Raw genomic sequence first — 19,476 nt, 5'->3', positions numbered from 1 at the left:
ATATCAGTGTTTGATGAGTAAAGACAGTGGAAATTATCTATATGGACCTTGGTAAGGCATTTGAAAAGGACCATCATGCTCAGCAGATTCTGAAGATGAAGATTTATGGGATCCAAGGTGAACTGAAATTTTGATTAGGAAGGCAGAAGGATGTTTGTGATGTATATCAATGTCTGGATGAAAATACAGATGGGTGCTTTGCAAGTTTACAGTTGACTCCAAGACAGGGGACAGTTTGCAGACAGTTTGAGAGTTGATCAAATAAACCAATGGGATATAGATTATTTACAGAGATCCTATTGCAGATTCTCTGTCAGAATAAAAAGTAAAGAGAACATGTTCTGCCTCTGCCGCATCTACTCTCAGGATGAGACTTTTCATTCCAGAATGAAGGAGTTGTCCTTTTTCAAAGAAAGGGGCTTCCCTTCCTCCTTCATCAACGCTGCCCTCAATAGCATCTCTTCCATTTCACACACATCTGCTCTAACCCCATCCTCCTGCCACCATACCAGGGATAGGGATCTTCTTCTCCTCACCTACCTCCCCTCCAGCCTCCGCATCCAGCACATAATTCTCCAAAACTTGGGCCATCAACTACGGGATCTCACCACCAAGCCCATCATTCCCTTTCCCCAACTTTCCTCAGGGGTTGCTCAGTCCCCTAAGTGACTCCCTTGAACATTTGTCCCTACCCACTGATCTCCCTCTTGGCCCTTATACTTGTATGAGGAACAAGTGCTACACCTGCCCCTACATCTCCTCCCTCACTGCCATTCAGAGCCCTAAACAGCCCTTCCAGGTGAGGCAACACCTCACCTGAGTCTGTTTGTTGGGATTATACAGTGTCTGGTCCATCCGCTGGGGCCTCCTATACATCAGTGAGAAGCAACATAGATTGAGAGACTGTTTTGCTACATCCACCAGAAGTGGAATTTCCCAGTGGCCAAACATTTTAATTCCAATTCCCATTCCCTGGCCTGTACTGTCACAATGAGACTACACTCAATTTGGAGGAACAACACCTTATTTTCTGCCTGGGTAGATTCCAACCTAATGGCATGAACATCAATTTCTCAAAATTCTGGTAGGTCTGTAGTCTAGTGTAGCTTTCTCTGTGTTGTTTATTTACGTACTTCAGTCTAGTTTTTGTACTGTGTCATGTAACACCACGGTCCTGAAAAACGTTGTCTCATTTTTATGATGTACAGTACCAGCAGTTATGGTCAAAATTACAATAAAAGTGACTTGACTTGAATCCTCCTTCATCAATCACCTCCCATTTACATCATCTCCCTCTGGTGCTCCTTCCATCTTTTGCTTTCTTGTACGGCCTTCTGTCCTCTCCTTCTCCAGCCCCGTATCTCTTTCACCAATCAACTTTCCAGCTCTGTACGATCCATCCTCCTCCCAGTTTCACCTATCCCCTTGTGCTTCTCTCTCCACTCCCCCCCACCACTTAAATCTACTCATCTTTTGTCCAGTCCTGCCAAAGGGTTGCTTACCAACAAAAAAAAACTCTACTTCTTCCATAGATGCAGCCTGACCTGCTGATTTCCTCCAGCATTTTCCATGTGTTGCTTGGATTTCCAGTATCTGTAGATTTCCTCTTGTTAAGTTCGAAGAACCTTGGTTTTCAAGGGATATTGCAGACCTGTTTAAGAAAATAAAGAAGTCCACAACAGGTTTACATAGGTAGGAACAAATGAGGTGCTAACGGAGTATAAGAAATGAAAGAGAACTTTTAAGAAGGAAAACAGGACTAAAAGAAGGTGTGAGGATTCCGCAGAAGACAAGGTGAAGGAGAACCATAAGGGATTCTACAGATATGTTGAGAGCAAAAGGATGGCAAGGGACATAATTGGTCCTCTGACGATCAGAGTGGCAAGCTATGCATTGAGCAAAAAGACATGGGGGAGATCTTTAAAGGATATTTTTGCATCTGTATTTACACAGGAAACAGACTCAGTCTGTAGAAGTGAGGCAAAGCAGCATTGAGGTCATGGACCCCACCCAGCTTCCAGAGGAAGAGGTGTTGGCTGTTGAGGCAAACTAAGGTGGACAGATACCCAGGGCCTGATAAGATGTTCCTGCTGACCGTGCAGGTGGCAAGTACTGAAAATGCAGGGGCCCTGGCAGAGATTTTTAAATCATTCTTAGTGACAGGTGAGGTACTAGATGAGTGGAGGATAGCAAATGGTGGAAAGTACCTAGTGCTTTCCCGACATATGACAGGGCTTTGGATGAGGGAGCAAGTTTACAAGTAGTTGATGGGTATAACATTAAAATAAGGAAGGACAGGACAATGATTGGGTACAAATGCAGACAGAGCAAAATGTTGAATTATAGAACAGAGGCAAATTTCAAGTGAAGAATACAAGACTGAAGGTACTGTGTTTAAAAACGCAAGGTATTTGGAAAAAGGTAGGACATACTTGTGGCAAAAAGTGAGATTGGTCAGTATGACATTGTGGGCATCACTGAGTCATGGTTGAACAAAGGCCATAGTTGGGAGCTGAGCATCAATGAATATACTTTGTATGGAGAGAGCAGGTTGGAAGGCATAGTCGGTGGTGTGGAGAGGTGACATGGTCAGAGGATCTTGAATATTTGTGGAAGGAGTTAAGAAACTGTAAAGGGAAAAAGGTCATTATGGGAATCATATATAGGCCCCCAAATAGTAGCCAAGGCGTGAAGTTGAGAAAGCAAAGTGAACAGGAACAAAGGCATGTAAAAAGGCATGTCACAATTTAAATAGGGGACCAGAGTGCAATTGGATTGGGAAAATGAGGCTGGTGTCATTGCTCAAGAGAAGGAATTTATTAAATGACTATGTGATGGATTTTTAGAGCATCTTGTACTTGAGTCTACTAGGGGAAAGTCTATCTTAGACTGTGTGCTGTCAAATAACCCAGATGTTATTAGGGAGCTTAATGTACAACAGCCCTTAGGAGTCTGTGTTCATAATATATTGAATTCATACTGTAATTTGAGAGGGAGAGCACATGTCAGATATATCAGTTTCGCAGTGGAATAAAGGGTGAGAAAGAGGAGCTTGCACAGGTGGAGTAGAGGAGGATACTGGTGGAAGTTCAATGATTGGAAAGCTTTCAAAATCCAACAAAAGGCAACTAAAAAAAGCGAAAGAAGGGAAAAGATAAAATGAGAGCGAACAAGCCAATACTATAATGCAGGATATTAAAATTTTTTTTAGTAATGTAAAGAGTAAAAGGGAGGTGAGAGTTGATATTGGAGCACAGGAAACATGCTGATATGGGAGTAATGGGGGACAAATAAATAGATGAACTTAATGAGTACTTTGTACCAGTCTTCCCTGTGGGAAGACACTAGCACTATGCCAGTGGTCCTTGAGTGTCAAGGAGCAGGAGTGAGTGCCATTGCTATTGCAAAGGGAAAAGTGCCAGGCAAACTCAAAGGTCTTAAGGTGGATAAGTCACCTGGACCAGATGGACTAAGAGTCCCAAGAACAGATGCTGAAGAGATAAAGAATGCATTAGTCATGATCTTTCAAGAATCACCTAATTCTGGCATAGTTCCAGAAAACTGAAAAATTCCAAATGTCATTCCACTTTTCATGAAGGGAGGAAGGGAAAATAAAGGAAATTATAGCTCAGTAAGCCTTACCTCAGTGGTTGGGAAAGTGTAAGCATGAGGTTTCGAGATACTTAGACTGATGATAAAGTAAGCCAAAGTCAGCATGGTTTCTGTCAAGGGAAAAACATGCCCGGGAAATCTGTTAGAGATCAAGTAAACAACAAAGCTGGATGGACAAAAGAGAGGCAGTGGATGTTATTTGCTTGGATTTTCAGAAGGCACTTGATAAGGTGCCACACATGAGACTGCATAACAAACAAAATCCTATGTCATTACAGGAAAGAATCTAGCAGAGATAGAGGGATGGCTGACAGGCAGGAGGCAGTGAGTGGGAATAAAGGAGGCCATTGCTGGTTGGCGGCCAGTGCAGTGGTGTTCTTCTGTGATCAGTATTGGAACCACTACTTTCCACACTGTTTGTCAATGATTCAGAAAGTGGAATTGATGGCTTTGTGGCTAAGTTTGTAAATGATACAAAGACAGAGGGAGGGATAGGTTGTGCTGCAGAAGCAATGTAATTGCATCAGAAATTAGATAAATCAGAATGGGCAAGAAAATGGCAGATGGAATACAGTGATGGGAAATTTCTGATAATGCACTTTGGTAAAAGGAACATTAATGCAGATTTATCTAAATGGGGTAGAAAGTTCAAACATGGGCGGTGCAAAGGGATGTAGGATCCTCATGAAAGCACCAGAATGATAATTTACAGGTACAGAAGGCAAATGCAATGTTGACATTTATTTCCAAGGGAATAGAACATAAAAGCAAGGAGATAATGCTAAGGCTTTAAAGGACACTAGTGAGGCCACACTTGGAGTATTGTCAAGAACTTTGGACCACATATCTCTGAAAGGATGCATTGGCATTGGAGATAGTCCAGAGGAGGCTCATGAGGATGGTTCCGGGAGTGAAGGTTAACACCGGAAGAGCATTTGGCAGCTTTAGGCCTGTACTCACTGGAACTCAGAAGAACGTGGGCGGAAGGGGGGGATGACATTGCAACATATTATTGAAAGGACTGGATAAGGTGGATGTGTGGAGGCTCCTTCCTATCATGGGGATAGCCAGGTCCAGAGGGTGCAGCCTCAAAACTGAGGGGTAACCTTTCAAATAGGTAAAGAGGATTTTCTTTAGCCAGAGAGTGGTGAGTCTGTGGAATCCTGTGCCACAGACTCTGGTGGAGGCCAAGTCTGTGGGTATATTTAAAGCGGAAGTTGAAGGTTTACGCATAGGTCAGGGCACCAGCGGTAATGGCGAGAAGGCAGGTGTAAGGGGTTGAATGGTATCTGGGATCAGCCATAATGAATTGGCAGAGTCGTTGGACTGAAAGGCCTAATTCTGCCCTGGTCTTATGGTCTTACACCAATCTCCTTCTAGCATCTCACATCACCACCCCTCCCCCCACCAACACACCTTGCCCCTCTCATGGTCTCACCTGCCTTGTAATCCACCCCCTCCCACTGGCTTCTGCCCTTTATTTCAAGTGAAGTCAAGTCAAGTCACTTTTATTGTCATTTCGACCATAACTGCTGGTACAGTACATAGTAAAAATGAGACAATGTTTTTCAGGCCCACGGTGTTACATGACACAGTACAAAAACTAGACTGAACTACATAAATAAACAAGACAGAGAAAGCTAGTCTGGACTACAGACCTACACAGGACTGCGTAAAGTGCACAAAAAATGTGCAGGCATTACAATAAATAATAAACAGGACAACAGAGCAAGGTGTCAGTCCAGGCTCTGGGTATTGAGGAGTCTGATAGCTTGGGGGAAGAAACTGTTAAATAGTCTTGTCATGAGAGCCCGAATGTTTTGGAGCCTTTTCCCAAATGGCAGGAGGGAGAAGAGATTGTATGAGGGGTGCACAGGGACCTTCATAATGCTGTTTGCTTTGCGGATGCAGTTTGTCATGTAAATATTCGTGATAGCAGGAAATGTGTCCCCAATGATCTTCTCAGCTGACTTCACTATCCACTGCAGGGTCTCGTGATCTGAGATGGTGCAATTTCAGAACCAGGCAGTGATGCAGTTTCTCAGGATGCTCTCAATACAACCCCTGTAGAATGTGATGAAAATGGGAGGTGGGAGATGGACTTTCCTCAGCCTTCGCAGAAAGTAGAGACGCTGCTGGGCTCTCTTTGCTCTGGAGCTGGTGTTGAGGGACCAGGTGAGTTTCTTCGCCAGATGAACACCAAGAAATTCAGTGCTCCTAATGATTTCTACCGAGGAGCTGTCGATGTTCAGTGGGGAGTGGTCGCTCCGAGCCCTCCTGAAGTCAACAACCATCTCTTTTGTTTTGTTCACATTAAGAGACAGGTTGTTGGCTCTGCACCAGTCCGTTAGCTGCTGCAACTCCTCTCTGTAAGCTGACTTGTCATTCTTGCTGATGAGATCCACCATGGTTATGTCATTGGTGAACTTGATGATGTGGTTCGAGCTGTGTGTTAGAGCACAGCTGTGGGTTAGCAGAGTCAACAGCAGTGGACTGAGCACACAGCCCTAGGGGGACCCGTGCTCAGTGTGATGGTGTTGGAGATGCTGCTGCCGAGACAGACTGACTGAGGTCTCCCAGTCAGGAAGTCTAGGATCCAGTTGCTGAGGGAGGTGTTTAGCTTTCCAATCAGTTTCTGAGGGTGATTGTGTTGAATGCTGAACTGAAATCTATGAACAGCATCCAAACATATATGTGGTTTTTGTACAGGTGGGTTAGGGCCAGGTGTTGGGTGGTGGCAATGGTGTCATCTGTTGAGCGGTTGGTACGGTACGCAAACTGCAGGGGGTCCAGTGTGGGGGCAGAAGGGTCTTGATATGCCTCATGATGAACCTCTCGAAACTCTTCAGGATGATGGATGCAAGTGCAATGGGACAGTAGTCACTTGGGCAGGACACTGAAGATTCTTTGGCACAGGGACGATGGTGGCGACCTTGAAGCATGTTGGAAATGTGGCGCTGCACAGGGAAATGTTGAAGATGTCAGTGAGAACGTCTGCTAGATGGTCTGCACATCCTCTGAGCACTCTATCTGGAATGTTGTCTGGTCCAGCAGCCTTTCGTGGGTTGACCCTGCACAGGGCTCTTCTCGTATTGGCCACAGTGATACACAGCACCTGGTCATTTGTAGAAGAGTTGGAATCCTCACCGCCATGTCATTTTCTGCCTCAAGCCAGGCGTACAAGTTATTCAGCGCATCTAGGAGGGAAGCATCACCTGCACAGTCAGGTGATGTTGTCCTGTAATTGGTGCTGTCCTGGATGTCCTAGTCCTAATATTGATGAATGTTCTCAGACTGAAATGTCAAGTCTCTGCTGAGTTCCTGCAGCATAGTGTCTGTGTTTGCCTCAGTCCATGTATTGATTAAACTAATCAACCAGGTACAGTAGAGGAAAATACAAAATCGAAGAACAATGAAGAGGCAACGGATGCTGGTAGACTAGAGGAGTGTGAATTTTTCCGGAACCAGTAATGAGAAACAAAAACTAAAATTAACAAGGATAAAACAGATAAGTTGACTCAATAACTTGCATTGGTGTTCACAGTGGGGACACAGCAAGCATTCCACAGATATCTAATGGTGACATTTCAACATTGTGCAATAATATGTAACAATTGCCATCAGGAGGGAAAATCTAATGGGACTAAAAGTAAACATTACGAGGTCCCAATGACCTGCACTCAAGGGGTTCACAGAGGGTGGCTGGAAAGAAAGTGCTGATAAATTGTAGTAACACTCACTGTGTGCCAGGAAGGTCTCAGTGGAGTGGAAGTCCATTGTTGAAATAGGGCGGAAGACAAAACCAAGTAACTGTGGTCCTGTTAACTTGACATCTATGGTTGGTGAAGTGCAGGAGTCTGTGATAAATGCAGAAATAACAAGTTATTTAGTAAAGATTCATGTGATCAAATGAAATTGATGTAGCGACCCACTTTCTGTGCAGGCGAACTGGCTCACAAATAGCCCACGCGCGGGGAAAAATTTTGGTATTGCACCTCTGACGTCATTTCTGCTCGGAGAGGGCAGGAGCAAGGGATTAAAAAGCCAGCGCCGTGAAGTTTGAATCAAATAGTCTCGAAACGACTTACTGACTGCGTGTTCTTGTTTCTAGCTCTGTACGTAGCACATTGCTATATTGACATATTTTAGTGATCTGCCGACCTAAAGAAAGGTGTGAGGTGGGAGTTCTCCTGAAGTCGAGAACCACCTCCTATGTCTTGTTGACACTGAGCAAAAGGTTACTTGCCTGGTACCAGGCCTCAAGTTCTTCCACTTCTTCTGTATGCAATCTCATCGTTGCTGATGATGAGCCCCTCCACTGTCCTCTCATCAGCGAACTTGGCAATGTAATTACTGGGGTGTTTGGCTCTGCAGTCATCTGTGAGCAGAGTGTACAGGAATGGTCTCAGCACACAGACCTGGGAAACAACCCTATTGAGGATGAAAATTAAGAAACCAGTCAAGGACAACACTGTTTGGCCTAATCTCCATGCTTCAGTATTCTTTTAATCAGTCAGACTGAGAAACGTTCAAGGAGGCTGCTACAAACAGAGCAGACAGAGACCTCAAGGAATTTGTCTCATCCGTCATCTACTATATCTCTAAGTGTGTTTTGACATTGGTACCCCAAGAACAGTCATCTCACGGCCCACCAGAAGCCCTGGTTGAGTGCAGAGGTGCTCTCCCTAACAAAAGCCCAGGACATTCTGTGAAGAAGGCTGAGAGGAACCTAACAGAATAAACAGATTTTTTCAGGCTGGGATGATGTAACTAGTGGAGTGTCCCAGGGACCAATTCTGTGCTGTCAATTATTTACTATTGATACTAATGATCAGGAGGATGGGGCAGAAAGTAAGGGATCCAAAGATGTCAATAATGGGGAATGCGGTGGGGACATGCGATGGGATATTTGGTCTCTGGAAGAGGATAGGGAGAAGCTGGCTGAGTAGAATACTTGGTACATGTAATTTAATGTGGGAACATGTGATAGTGTGAGCAGATATAGGATGAGTAATTAAACTATAATTTATGTGGTTCCTTCAGGTTGTTACAGACAGAGGTGGTAATTGGACCAATTCCCACTACATATTCAAAGCTACCAATGATGTGCACCTCAAATAGCCTCTGACAACCAAGTGCAGCTCCAGGGCATGACATGCGCCTCAGCTAATCTCAGCAGAACCATTTCTACCAGTTTTCTTAAAAACAGTCTCTTTGTGCAAATGGGGTTTCTTTCGTGTGGTTGGCAGCTTATCTTGGAGAAGCAAAACTCTGATCTCAAATCTCTGCTGAATTATGGCTGTACCAACTCACGGGGATGACTTTGGGAGGAAAAACCCCAAGGAAAAAAAATCTGGAGCTATAGTCCCTCAGGCAGTCCTACATTCAGTTCAACACTGACTGGCAACTCCAGTGGTGCTGCTGGTGCCAAACTGTATCCGTCTCTGCCATTCCTTTAAGTTCATCTAATGCATAGAAGGGGGGAGCTCATTACTTTGGCAACAGTTTGCTCTCCATATTATACTGCCCAGGCTTGTGCATCTAAACAGCTACAACACAACATCCATGGTCCACCCTGACCAAAGGAAGCCTCACACAGTATTATTGTGCAGAGAAGTTGTAAGTGGGAAATTGAGATAGTGCACGTGTCCTGCACAACAAAATAGAGATGGGTTTACCGAGAAGTTCATTAGATCAGACATGAACAAGGACCAGAAAGTGAATAGTGCATTGACATTTATTGATGCAAAAATAGACATGTGTTGTTACAGTGTCAGACCATAAAATAGAGGAGCAGAATTACCCATTTGGACCATTGAGTCTGATCTGCAATTTCATCATGGCTGATCCATTTTGCCTCTTAGCCCTAATCTCCTGCCTTCTGCCCGTATTCCTTCATGTCCTGACCAAACAAAAATGTATCAACCTCTGCCTTAAAAATACCCAATGACTTGACCTCCATAGCCTCCTGTGGCAAGGAATTCCATAGATTCCCATACCCCCATTTTTAATATACTTTTTTCCCCTCCAGTGCTATTGAAATGTCTCAGCTCGAAATGTTGTCTGTTCTCTTTTCCATAGCTGCTGCCTGACCAGCTGAGTTGCTCCAGTATTTTGTGTTTTGTTCTACAGATTCACCACTCTTTGACTGAAGAAACTGCTGCTCGGCTCCTTTCCAAAAAGACTGCCCTCAGTTCTTAGACTCCCCCTCTTTAGGAAACTTCCTCTCCACATTCAGGCCTTTCAAAACTCAATAGGTCTCAATGAGGTCACCCCTCATTATTTGAAATCTAGTGCGTAATACTCCAAATGTGCCTCACTAGTGCCTAATAAAACCTCAATATCTACCCTTGATTTTTTATTTAGTCCACTCGAAATGAATGTTAAGATCGCATTTGCTTTCCTCACCAACTCGACCTGCAAATTAAGCTTTGGGGAATCCCGAATTAGGTCTCCGAAGTCCCTTTGCACCTCAGATTTTTGAATTTTCCCTCCATTTAGAAACTATTCCACACCTTTATTTCTTCTACCATAGTGCATGACTGTACACTTAAGCAACACTGTATTCCATCTGCCACTTCTTTGCCCATTCTCCTAATCTGTCTGAGTCCCTTTCTAGCCTTTCTACTGAATCAAAACTGCTGCCTCTCCGCCATCTTTGCATCATCATCCATGTCACTGACATGTTGATAGATCCTGGACTGTTCAGGGCCTGAAGAGTTACGGGGAGAAGGCAGGAGAGTGGGGCCGAGAGGACAACTGAATCAGTCATGATGAAGTGATGGAGCAGACTCGATGGGCCAAATGGCCTAATTCTGCTCCTATATCTGGTAAAAAGAAGCCGTCCCAACACAGACGCCTGGGCAGAACATGAATAATTACTGGCAACAAACTGAAAAAGGCTCCCTTTGTTCCCACTTTTTGCCTCCTGCCAATTGGCTTCTGCTTTATCCATGCTAATATATTTCCCATGGTATTTTTGGCAGTTAACTTGTTTAGCAGCCTCATGTGTGGCACCTTGTAAAAGGCCTTCTGAAAATCCAAATTCCCTAACATCCACTGATTCTCCTTTGTCTATCTTGCTTGTTAGTTCTCAAAGAATTTCAACAGATTTGTCAGGTAAGATTCTCCCTTGAGAAAATTCCGTGAGGTTTTGGCCCAAGTACCCCAAAACCATATCTTTAACAATTGCCTCCAACATCTTTCCAACCACCCTGGACAGATTAACTGCCCTATAATTTTCTTTCTTCTGTCTCTCTTCCTTCTTGGAGCAATATTAGCAATTTTCTGTTCCTCTGGAACCATGACGGAGTCAATTGATTCTTTCAACATCATTACTAATGCGTCCACAATCTCATCAAGCACCTCTCTTAGAATCTCAGGGCCCAGACCTTCTACTCCAGGTGATGTATCTACTCTCAAACCTTTGAATTTCCAAACAACATTCTCCCTGGTAATGACAACTTCACACAGTTCCTACCCTAGCACACTGCATGTGCCTTTAACAACAAAGACTGACACAAAATACTTAATCAATTTTTCCACCATTACTACCATTCCAGCATAGTTTTTAATGGTCCAATATGTACTCTTGCCTCTCTTTACCTTTGTATTCCATATTTTCTTTCTTAATTACTTCAGCTGACTTATGTTCGCTTTGAAAAGCTTCTGAATCCTCAAATGTCCCACTGATTTTTACTCTACCATATGCCCTCTATTTGACTTTTATGTTGGCTTTGACTTCGACTGTTCGCCACGTTTGTGTCATCTTGACTTTGGAATACTTCTTCCTCTTTGTGATGTATATATCCCACATCTTCCAAATTGCTTTCACAAATTCCAACCATTGTTGCTCTGCCGTCATACTTGCCTGTATTCTTTTCAGATCAATTTTGGTCAGCTCCTCTCTCATACCCCTGTGATTCTATTTACTCTATTGTGCACAGTGATGGATTTGGTGAGGTTAAAGCAGGTCTGGACATACACAGTGAATGGCAGAGGTCCTGAGATCTGAATGAACAGGGGAACTTTGGGATACAGGTATATAGTTCCCTGAAAGTAGCAACATAGGTAGACAGTGTTGAAGAAGTTGAAGAACCTGCTTACATTTATTGTCCGAGGCACTGAGAGGGGTTGGGACATCACATTACAGTCTGAAAATTCATTAATTAGGTCACAGCAACAGGACCCTGTGCAGATTTGGTCACTGTACTATAGGAAGCATGTCATTAAGCTGGAAAGCCGCAGAAAATAATCACAGGAATGTCGCCTGAACTGGGGGCTTGAGTTACAAGGAAAGACTGAATGGGCTGGGACTGCAGTGAAGGAGGTTGACGAAGACCTTGTTGAAGTTTATGGAACTATTAGATGTGTTAGAGCATGAAGGCGCATGGACTTAGGGAAATTTGGTAGAATATATTCAAAATGTCACTGCCCATGTGAAAAAAATGGAGCTGGAGATGGATGGACCTAGGATCAACCAGGATGCTGAGACCAGAGATTCAGTGAGTTGGTCACATGTGAGGTCAGCCTGCAGATTGTTGTGTGACCACCATGATGGAAGGGGTGGTGGAGATGTTCACCTCCACCACGATGTGCAGGAGATTCTGTGGCAGCAAGGGAGATGCCAGGAAAGTGTGTCACCTCCGTGGTATCAGGGTCACGGACATCTCAGATGTGCAGGATTTCCTAAAGATAAACATAATGGTTGCGTTGGTGGTAAGGAAGCCAAATGCAGTGTTAGCATTCATTTTGAGAGGACGACTATACAGAAGCAAGGTTGATTATACAGAATGATTATACTACACAGAAGCTGAGGATTGATAATGGAGTTTAGAAGAATGAGGGATCATCTCATTGAAACCACTCCAATACTGAAAGGCCTAGAAAAAGTGGATATGGGGAGGATGTTTCTTATATTGGGGCATTCTAGGGTCACAGGGCTCAGCCTCCGAATACTATTACACCAATTTAGGACAGAGATAAGGAGAAATTACTTTAGTAAAGTGTCGTACATCTGTGGAATTCATTGCCACAGACAGATGTGGACAAGCCATTGGATATATTGATGATAGAAGTTCTTGATTGTGGAGTTATGGACAAAAGGGAGAAGAACGGGGTTGAGAGGGATAAGAGCTCTGTCACGATCACTTATTCCCAGCAGACTGTATGGGCCAAATGGCCTATTCCATCTGCTCCGATGGTCCAGGAGCAGCTGCAGAACATTTCAAAGGGAAGGTTGATCAGCCGGACATCATGGGAAACGGTGCATGTTGGTAGTAACGACATAGGGAGAAGGGGGAATGTGGTCCTGTACAGATAATTTACTGAAATAAGAGAGAATATAAAAAGCAGAACCTGCAGGGTAGTAAGCTCTGTATCACTCCCAGTTGATATAGAACGATACCACTGATGAATGTGGACAGAGATCCTGTTTCATGGATCAAAGGGACATCTGCTAGGGATGGGTGGAGAGGAAACCTCACTCCCAAGGACTTCTATGGAAGGGACCACTTTCTCCTTCCTAAAACTGGAGGGGTTATTTTCGAAGTGACAGAGAGGAGGTGTCAGAGGATCTGAAGAGTGAGGAGATGGAGACAGATAAAATTATCCAAGTTATACAGAGGTTAGAGAGACACAGACTGTTACCGTTGGTGTGGGTGTCTAAAACTAAAGGGATTAGTTTTAAGATGAGAGGATGGAGATTTAAAGGGGATCTGCAGGGTAAATATTTCACACAGAGAATAGCTGGTATCCCAAATGAGCTGCCAGAGGAGGTGGTGGAGGCAGAAACAAACAAAGTCTCTGTTGCTGAACTCTTCCCAGCAACCTGTCGTTACTGTGTTCATCCTGCCCTGGTTTAACTTCCCCGTGCGGGGTCCATTGTCGTTTTCCATCTGTATTAATGATTTGCATGAGAATGTGGTATACTAGATCAGTATGTTTGCAGATGACACCAAGATTAGGGATGCAGTGGACAGCGAGGAAGGCTAGCAAATTTTGATGTGGGATTCGGACCAGCTTGAAAAATGGGCTGAAAGTGGCAGGTGGAATTTAATGCAGACGAGTATTACTTGTGTACAACAAGTTTAAGGAGAGGGGTGTGTGTGATTAAATTGGATCTGAGGAAAAACTTCATCTCTCCCCAGAAGGGAACACACTGCCTACGGGGCTGGTGCAGGCTGGTATTTAAGGACCATCTGAATGAGCATTTGAATCACCAGGGCAGGGTAGGAGACCGATCAAGTGCTGAGTTAGTGGAGACAGAACCTGGAACACTGAAGTTCAGGAGGACTAAGTCTCTATTCATTAAAACTAACCAGGAACCTGTCATTCGCTGCGTACATCCTGCCTTGGTTTAACCTCAGTGATTTATACAGAACTGAAACCGTCACTTCGGTAAAACTCATCCACGCTGACTAAATTGTCGCCCAACTCGTCCCATCCGCCTACATTCGGCCCGTATCCCTCTCAAACTTTCCTGTCCGTTTAACTATGCTTTAAATATTGTACCTGGCGCAGAGTGCGGGTACGGTGAGGCGCTGACAGACACTCACTGTTCGTGGGCAGGAAGAGGAGAGTCCTCTTCACCGCAGACACACCGTCCCTGATCGTTTCCCGGGAAACGACGTCTCTGCCGGAATGCCCTCCTTGACGTCAGTGCGCAACAGGTCGGCTTCACGTATATCACGTGACCGTGAGTCAATCAGTGGAGCCGCCGGGAAACTTTCGAACATTGTGAATAGAATGAGTATGGTGGGGAATATCCAGGAACGGTGACACCCCCCACCCCCCTATCCCACGGTAATTGACTGTGTTTCAGACTGCAATAATCACATTTTAATTTGCCACCTACACGGGAAAATCTGCAGAATTTGACGCTGTACGGTCTTGTAAATACTTGATGTTTGCATTTCGTATATTTTTTTGTAAACAATCTTTTGCTGTTTTGGGGAAAACCCAACAAACACTGTCACAGTCAAAGTAAGTGATTATCAACGTATGCATATGTCACTATACAGTACCTTCATATTCATTTCCTTTCAGGGATATACAGGAAAATAAGAACAATGGAATTTATGAAAACTATAAACAGTAAAGCCTGTCAGACAACAAATGTGCCAAATAAAACAAATTGTGCAAATAATAAAAAATAGTAATACTGAGAACATGAGTGGCAGAATACTTGAAAGTGTCTCTATAGTTTATGGAATCAGTTCAGTGAATTTATCCACGTTGTTACAACAGCAGGACTAATAACTCTTAAGGGTAATAACTCTTCCTGAAGATGGTGGTGTGGGTCGGAAGGCTCCTGTACGTCCTTCCCAATGGCAGCAGCGAGAAGAGAGCATGGAGCAGAGGAAGGCTGCCCTTGATGATGTATGCTGCTTTCCAGTAGCAGCACACCTTGAAAATGAACTCAATGATGGGAGGGCTTTGCCTGTGATGAACTGGGCTGTATCCACTATTTTATGTAGGCATTTTCTGTTCCTGGGTTTTGGTGTTTCCATATCAGGCCGTGCTGCAACCAGTCAGGATACTGTCCACCGTGCATCCATATAAATTATATCAAAGTTTTAGATGTTATGTCGATTATACACAAACTTCTAAGTAGAGTCACTGCCGCACCTTCTTTATAGTGGCACTGACTGTCCGTCCCAGGACAGATCCTCTGTAATGATAATGACAAGGAATTGAAAGTAACCGACTCTCTACTCCAGTACCCTGATGATGACCGGCTCATGGCCCTCCTGTTTCTTCCTCTTGCAGAGAATGATCAGCTCTTTGTTTTGCTGATGTTGAGTCAGAGCTTGTAGTTGTGGCTCCATTCAACCAGATCCTCCATCTCCCTCCTGATGGGAAATTTGTCACCACCTTTGAAACATTCAGCAACGGTGGTGTCATCTGCAAACCTAAATATGGCCTTGGAGTTTTACTTAGCCACACCATCACCAAGCACCAGGAACACAGCCTTGTGGTTCACCAATGCTGATGGTCACTGCGGAGGAGGTGTTGACTTTGAATGTGAAGTCCTTAACCATGGCAGGGGTATAGATATTACAACTGTGGGAGAAGATTACATTAAAATCGGCAAAATATTAGACAGGAAATTACAACCCATTTCCAGAAAAGTTGGGATATTTTCCAAAATACAATAAAAACAATAATCTGCGATATGTTAATTCACGTTACCTTTAAATAAAACTTTAACTGACAAATGTACAATGAAACGATTTTCAATAGTTTTACTGACCAACTTAATTTTATTTTGTAAATATGCACAAATTTAGAATGTGATGGCTGCAACACACTCAACAAAAGTTGGGACAAAGGCATGTTTACCATTGTGTTACATCGCCTTTCCTTCTAATAACACTTTTTAATCATTTTGGAACTGAGGATACTAATTATAGTAGATTTGCAATTGGAAATTTTGTCCATTCCTGCTTGATATAAGACTTCAGCTACTCAACAGTCCGTGGTCTCCGTTGTCTGATTCTCCTCTTCATGATGTGCCATACAATTTCAATAGGAGATAGATCTGGACTGGCAGCAGGCCACTCAAGCACACGCACTCTGTGTCTACAAAGCCACGCTGTTGTAGCACGTGCAGAATGTGGTCTGGCATTGTCCTGCTGACATAAGCATGGACATCCCAGGAAGAGACGTCGCCTTGATGACTCTCTAAAATCCTAATATACGCCTCAGAGTCAATGGTACCTTCACATACATGCAACTCACCATTGCCGTGGGCACTGATGCACCCCCATACCATCACAGATGCTGGCTTTTGCACCTTTCGCTGATAACAATCAGGATGGTCGTTTTCATCTTTGGCACAGAGAACCCAACTCCTGTTTTTTTTTTCCAGAAATGTAGCTGAAATGTGGACTCATCTGACCACAGCACACGGTTCCACAGTCTTTCGGTCCATCTGAGATGAGCTCAGGTCCAGAGAAGTCGCCGGCGTTCCTGCATAGATTTGAAGTATAGCTTGCTCTTTGCGTAATAAAGTTTCAAGTTGTATTGCTGGATGCAGCGACGGACTGTGTTCAGTGACAATGGTTTTCCGAAGTTCTCCCGAGCCCAGGTGGCTATAATTGTCACAGTAGCATGACGGTTTCTCAGGCTGTGCCGCTTGAGGGCTCGAAGATCACCGCATTCAACAGTGGTTTCCGACCTTGTCCTTTCCACACTGAGATGGCTCTGAACTCTCTGAAACTTCACAATATTATGTACTGTTGATGTTAAAAGACCTAAATAGTCTGCAATCTTGTATTGAGAAATGTTTCTTTTGAAATGACTAACAATTCTCTCACGAATTTTGGCACAAAGGTGTGAGCCACGGCCCCATCCTTGCTTGCAAAGACTGAGCCTTTGATGGACGCTACTTTTATACCCAGTCATGATACCTCACCTGCTACCAATTAGCCTGCTTAATGTGGGGTCTTCCAAACCGATGTAACTTGAATATTCTGTGCACTTTTCAATCTTATTTTAACTCTGTCCCAACTTTTGTTGCAGCCATCAAATTCTAAATTTGTGTATATTTACCAAATACAACTAAGTTGGTCAGTAAAACTATTGAAAATCATTTATTTGTATTTTTATCAGTTAAATAATGGTTCATGTGAATTAACATATCACAGATTTTTGTTTTTATTGCATTTTGGAAAACATCCCATCTTTTCTGGAAATGGGGTTTGTAGTTACTTTTTTCTCAGAAATGTGAAAACAGGGGGCCCACTTGTCCATGCTGATCAAGGTTCTCTAAACTGGTCCCCTTTGGCCTCCTTTGTCCCACACCCCTCTCTCATTCACTGTCCACATACCTGTCCACGTGTCATTTTACATTCTGTTACTGTGCAAGCTTCAACCAATTCCGCTATCTGCTGGTTCCATATCCCCACCACCTCCAGGATGAAAATGTGTGTCCTTCATGTTTTAAATGTTTCCCCTCTCACCTTAAATCTATGCCCTCCAGATCTGATTCCTCTGCTAAAAATAAGTTTCCATTCATCCTATCAATAACCCTGATGAATTTATATACCTCAAACTTAAAAACCAACAGAAGGCTTTGTAAGACATTTGTGAGTCCGCAAGGAGAGCTGTGAGCAATGCTGGGCCCTTTATCCAGGGAAAGATGTGTTTACATTGAAAGAGTCCAGAGCAGGTTCAGGAGAATGATCCGGGAATGAAATTGTTAATATGTGACGAGAATTTATAGACAATAGACGATATGTGCAGAAGTAGACCAATCGGCCCCTCGAGTCTGCACCGCCATTCTGAGATCATGGCTGATCATTCACTATCAATACCCAGTCCCTGCCTTGTCCCCATATTCCTTGATTCGCCTATCCATCAGATATCTATGTAGCTCCTTGAAAGCATCCAGAGAATTGGCCTCCACTGTCTTCCGAGGCAGTGCATTCCACACATCCACAACTCTCTGGGAGAAGAAGTTTTTCCTCAACTCTGTTTTAAATAACTTACCTCTTATTCTCAATCCATGCCCTCTGGTACTGGACTCTCCCAACATCTGGAACATATTTCCTGCCTCAATCCTATCAAATCATTTAATTATCTTAAACGTTTCAATCAGATCCCCTCTCAATCACGTTGATACCTGTGGGCCTGTACTGGCTGGAGTTTAGAAGAATGAGGAGAGAATCGCATTTTCACCACTTGAGAGAAGGCGGAGAGACTGTTTCCTGTAGTGGGTTAGTCCAGCAACAGATGGCACACGCTCGTAATAGAAGGATGTCTCTTCTGAATAGAAATGAGAAAACATTCCTTTATCCAGAGTGTCATGAATCCGTGAATTTCATTGTCAAGAGTGGAGGTGGCCACACAGTGAGCACTGGATACAGTCAATTGAGAGGTCAATCCACGGCCTCCTCTACTGTTGTGATGAGGCCACACTCAGTCTGAAGAGCAACTCCTTATATTCAGTCTGTGTAGTCGAAAACCTGATGATATGAACTTCAATTTCTGCAACTTCCCCATTCCTTTTCCCATCTTAGATAATCTTCCTATCTGTCCATCTGGTGTTCCTCTCCATTTTCATTCTTCCATGGTTTTCTGTCATCTCCTACTAGATCCCCCCTTCCCTCGCTCTGTATCTCTTACACCGATCAACTTCCAAGCTCTTTATTTATACCATCCCCTCACAGTTTCACCTATTACCTTGTGTTTCTTCCCAACCCCCTTCACTTTCTAACTCGGACAACTCATTATTTTTTTTTCTTCAGTTCTGATGAAGGGTCTCGGCCCGAATCGTCGACTGCACTCTTTTCCATAGATGCTGCCTGGCTTGCTGAGTCTCTCTAGGATTTTGTGTGTGTTGCCCAGATGCAGGTGATGATCTCAAAAGGCTTCCAGGTGAAGTTTTGCTTTTCCTGGACGGACTATTTGGGTTTCTGAATGGTGGTGCAGGGGAAGGTGTAGCTCATGTTCCGATTACAGGGATAAGTGCCAGCAGTGAGACCGGTGGGGAGGGATGAATAGAGTGAATCACTGAGAGAGTGATCCCTGCTGAAAGTGGAGAGTGGGGCGGGGTAGGCATGTATTCAGAGCTAGAAACCCTTTGAAGATGAACTTTACGTAGATTTTTTTGCTGGATAAAGACACACGGGGTTGGGTGGTAAGCAGGAACGAGGCTATTTTGGACTTGGTGATGTGTAATGAACAGGAATTGATAAGTGATCTTGAAGTAAAGGAGCCATTAGGAAGTAGTGATCATAACATGATCAGTTTTTATCTACAATTTGAGAGGGATAAGGGCAGATCAGAGGTGTCAGTGTTGCAATTAAATAAAGGAGACTACGGAGCCATGAGGGAAGAGCCGGCCAAAGTTAAATGGGC

Source organism: Hypanus sabinus, chromosome 31, assembly GCF_030144855.1.
Source record: "Hypanus sabinus isolate sHypSab1 chromosome 31, sHypSab1.hap1, whole genome shotgun sequence".
Classification (NCBI taxonomy): Eukaryota; Metazoa; Chordata; class Chondrichthyes; order Myliobatiformes; family Dasyatidae; genus Hypanus; species Hypanus sabinus.
The sequence above is the reverse complement of the archived record's forward strand: the minus strand, read 5'-3'. Positions refer to the sequence as shown.